This window comes from Rhinoderma darwinii, chromosome 1, assembly GCF_050947455.1.
Source record: "Rhinoderma darwinii isolate aRhiDar2 chromosome 1, aRhiDar2.hap1, whole genome shotgun sequence".
Classification (NCBI taxonomy): domain Eukaryota; kingdom Metazoa; phylum Chordata; class Amphibia; order Anura; family Rhinodermatidae; genus Rhinoderma; species Rhinoderma darwinii.
This window is the reverse complement of record NC_134687.1, coordinates 637220407-637225420: the sequence shown is the minus strand read 5'-3', so window position 1 is coordinate 637225420 and position 5014 is coordinate 637220407. Positions and strand designations below refer to the sequence as shown.

Below are 5014 nucleotides of genomic sequence, written 5' to 3'. Positions count from 1 at the left end.
TATAATATACTAACCACTGGCTGATAACAGAGAACACCCGACCAGCACTGCTCTATAATATACTAACCACTGGCTGATAACAGAGAACACCCGACCAGCGCTGCTCTATAATATACTAACCACTGGCTGATAAAAGAGAACACCCGACCAGCGCTGCTCTATAATATACTAACCACTGGCTGATAACAGAGAACACCCGACCAGCACTGCTCTATAATATACTAACCACTGGCTGATAACAGAGAACACCCGACCAGCGCTGCTCTATAATATACTAACCACTGGCTGATAACAGAGAGAACACCCGACCAGCACTGCTCTATAATATACTAACCACTGGCTGATAACAGAGAACACCTGACCAGCACTGCTCTATAATATACTAACCACTGGCTGATAACAGAGAACACCCGACCAGCGCTGCTCTATAATATACTAACCACTGGCTGATAACAGAGAACACCCGACCAGCACTGCTCTATAATATACTAACCACTGGCTGATAAACACCCGACCAGCACTGCTTTATAATATACTAACCACTGGCTGATAAACACCCGACCAGCGCTGCTCTATAATATACTGTGAAGGATGGTTTATTTGCTTATATTCTCTGTATGAAATTACATTATGAATAATCTAGCAGGATGCCGAATTACTAAGATATGTAATATGTGAAAGTGATGATAATAATGTTTAAATGATTTAGTTTCGTGCAGCAGCCATCTTGTCTGGAGTTCCCATCTTGGTTCTTTTGTAGTGAATAGAAAAGTCATTGTTCCTTTAATACAATTAATGTTGATTTCGTATGTTTTATCTTTGACCTTGGTTCCCATGCGAAGTTTGTAGAGAATGAACAGGTAGGGAAATGGGAGGGTGGCAAGTATGCGTGAGGGAAGGTCTCCCACCCATCTCCACGAGAATATTCTGTCCAAGAGAGAGATAAGACACTTGTAAACATAATGTGTGAAGAATTATAATGATGTATCTGGGATGTATTTTATTGTATGCTTTTTTACTGAATAACAAATATTGTCACATTGTCTCTGATTGGTTAACCTCCAGCCTACACCCCTTCTGAATTTCAGTTTAAGGCCCTGTTCAAAAAAATTCCTCCTGTAAAAACTGACCCTGGAGGTTTTCATGTTTGACGTGGTTTTTGACGTGGTTTTTGAGGCGGTTTTCCAGGCGGTTTTTCAGGCTGTTTTTGCCGAGGTTTTCACACGCATGAGGCTGGGTTCACACAACCATGTTACGTCCATAATGTACGGAACGTATTTCGGCCGGAAGACCCGGACCGAAGACAGTGCAGGGAGCCGGGCTCCTAGCATCATAGTGATGTACGACACTAGGAGTCCCTGCCTCTGCGTGGAACTACTGTCCCGTACTGTAATCATGATTACAGTACGGGACAGTTGTCCTGCAGCGAGGCAGGGACTCCTAGCGTCGTACAGCACTATGATGCTAGGAGCCCGGCTCCCTGCACTGTCTTCGGTCCGGGTCTTCCGGCTGAAATACGTTCCGTACATTACAGACGTAACATGGTTGTGTGAACCCAGCCTGACAGCCTTCTGTCAACGGATCTGTCACCATTGAAATGAATGGTGATGCAAACGGAACTTACTTCACACTTGCCTTTCCGTTGAGGGGTTCCCCTGACTGAAAGCACCGACGGAACCCCTGAGCAGAAACCACGCTGATGTGAACAGGCCCACATTAAAAAAAACATTGTTTTCTGTTTGCATCATCATTGACTTCAATGCTGATGGATCCGTTGCTAATGGGATTCCCTACACTGCGGTATTGGTTCAGTCGAAACGACAGAACCCTTTGCACAACGGGGACAAACAGAAACCATTAGCAACGGATCTGTCACCACTTCACACTTGCCTTTCCGTTGAGGGGTTCCCCTGACTGAAAGCACCGACGGAACCCCTCAGCGGAAACCACGCTGATGTGAACAGGCCCACATTAAAAAAAAAAAAGTATACTTACTTCTTGAATCAATTTCCCAACATCAATGTCCATTCGGTGGTACACCTCTGCTGTCGTCATTTCTGTTCCTGAAATGTTAAAAAAAAATAAAAAAGAGATGACATACATGAACAACTGCATAACAAAATAAAAAAATTAAAAATAAAAAAATCTAAAAAAAAAATCTAAAAAAAAAAATGCACAGCTCCATACATGTATAGCATGTATGGAACATAGGAGCAAGTGCACTTACTTGTATTTGGATGCAGGACTTCGGTTTTCTGTATCCCTGAGTTCTGTCCACGATGTTTTTCAGGCTCCACGAGCAGACAGGAAATGACAGCCCCTTGCTGGGCTGGACTAGCAGCAGGAGACGACTCCTGCAAGAAACTCCTCAAAAACACTCGGCAATATACTCGTCAGAAAACACCTCACTAGTTCGAGGTGTTTTTTGACGTGTCCCCATTGCTTTCAATGCGGTTTTGGACGCGGAAACCGCATCAAGAAGGGTCATGTCCCTTCTTTTTGCCGCGAGGCGTTTTTTTTACTCGCGGTAAAAAAACGCCTCCGTCTCCCATTGAAATCAATGGGAGTCATTTTGGGTAGTTTTTGGCGCGTTTTCCGACGCGTTTTCCGCGTCAAAAAACGTGTCAAAAAACTCTGTGTGAACAGGGCCTAACAGTTTGAGTTTGGTAATAAATCCTTCAGAGGAGTATTTTGAACATATCAGCAGCGTCTGTGTGTTTTCTTCTCCTCTCTCGATATATAGCGGTGAAATATCCTAATTAGGATACTGACTAATGGAGTCTGGCCTTGAGAGTCTGTTTGGACTCGTATAAATTTTAGTCTAATATATTTTGAGCGATGGATTTCCACGACAATACTAACCACTGGCTGATAACAGAGAACACCCGACCAGTACTGCTCTATAATATACTAACCACTGGCTGATAACAGAGAACACCCGACCAGTACTGCTCTATAATATACTAACCACTGGCTGATAACAGAGAACACCCGACCAGTACTGCTCTATAATATACTAACCACTGGCTGATAACAGAGAACACCCGACCAGCACTGCTCTATAATATACTAACCACTGGCTGATAACAGAGAACACCCGACCAGCGCTGCTCTATAATATACTAACCACTGGCTGATAACAGAGAACACCCGACCAGCACTGCTCTATAATATACTAACCACTGGCTGATAACAGAGAGAACACACGACCAGCGCTGCTCTATAATATACTGACCACTGTCTGATAACAGAGAACACCCAACCAGCGCTGCTCTATAATATACTAACCACTGGCTGATAACAGAGAACACCCGACCAGCGCTGCTCTATAATATACTAACCACTGACTGATAACAGAGAACACCTGACCAGCACTGCTCTATAATATACTAACCACTGGCTGATAACAGAGAGAACACCCGACCAGCGCTGCTCTATAATATACTAACCACTGGCTGATAACAGAGAACACCCGACCAGCACTGCTCTATAATATACTAACCACTGTCTGATAACAGAGAACACCCAACCAGCGCTGCTCTATAATATACTAACCACTGTCTGATAACAGAGAACACCCGACCAGCACTGCTCTATAATATACTAACCACTGGCTGATAACAGAGAGAACACACGACCAGCACTGCTCTATAATATACTTACCACTGGCTGATAACAGAGAGAACACCCGACCAGCACTGCTCTATAATATACTAACCACTGGCTGATAACAGAGAGAACACCCGACCAGCACTGCTCTATAATATACTAACCACTGGCTGATAACAGAGAGAACACACGACCAGCACTGCTCTATAATATACTAACCACTGGCTGATAACAGAGAACACCCGACCAGCACTGCTCTATAATATACTAACCACTGGCTGATAACAGAGAACACCCGACCAGCGCTGCTCTATAATATACTAACCACTGGCTGATAACAGAGAACACACGACCAGCACTGCTCTATAATATACTAACCACTGGCTGATAACAGAGATAACACCCGACCAGCGCTGCTCTATAATATACTAACCACTGGCTGATAACAGAGAACACCCGACCAGCACTGCTCTAAAATATACTAACCACTGGCTGATAACAGAGAGAACACACGACCAGCACTGCTCTATAATATACTAACCACTGGCTGATAACAGAGAGAACACCCGACCAGCACTGCTCTATAATATACTAACCACTGGCTGATAACAGAGAACACACGACCAGCGCTGCTCTATAATATACTAACCACTGGCTGATAACAGAGAACACCCGACCAGCACTGCTCTATAATATACTAACCACTGGCTGATAACAGAGAACACCCGACCAGCGCTGCTCTATAATATACTAACCACTGGCTGATAACAGAGAGAACACCCGACCAGCGTTGCTCTATAATATACTAACCACTGGATGAGAACAGAGAACACCCGACCAGCGCTGCTCTATAATATACTAACCACTGGCTGATAACAGAGAGAACACCCGACCAGCGTTGCTCTATAATATACTAACCACTGGCTGATAACAGAGAGAACACCCGACCAGCACTGCTCTATAATATACTAACCACTGGCTGATAACAGAGAGAACACCCGACCAACGCTGCTCTATAATATACTAACCACTGGCTGATAACAGAGAGAACACCCGACCAGCGCTGCTCTATAATATACTAACCACTGGCTGATAACAGAGAACACCCGACCAGCACTGCTCTATAATATACTAACCACTGGCTGATAACAGAGAGAACACCCGACCAGCACTGCTCTATAATATACTAACCACTGGCTGATAACAGAGAACACCCGACCAGCACTGCTCTATAATATACTAACCACTGGCTGATAACAGAGAACACCCGACCAGCACTGCTCTATAATATACTAACCACTGGCTGATAACAGAGAACACCCGACCAGCACTGCTCTATAATATACTAACCACTGGCTGATAACAGAGAACACCCGACCAGCGCTGCTCTATAATATACTAACCA

General features: G+C 44.3%; 1 long non-coding RNA gene across 1 annotated transcript; it reads right to left on the bottom strand.

Moving 5' to 3' along the window:
• Positions 1 to 595: 595 nt before the first annotated feature.
• Positions 596 to 3298, bottom strand: LOC142677886 (uncharacterized). Its single transcript, XR_012852627.1, has 3 exons — positions 2228 to 3298; positions 1996 to 2063; positions 596 to 927 (listed from the first exon to the last, which is right to left on the bottom strand). It is a non-coding gene; the product is annotated as an uncharacterized LOC142677886 (long non-coding RNA).
• Positions 3299 to 5014: the final 1716 nt, after the last annotated feature.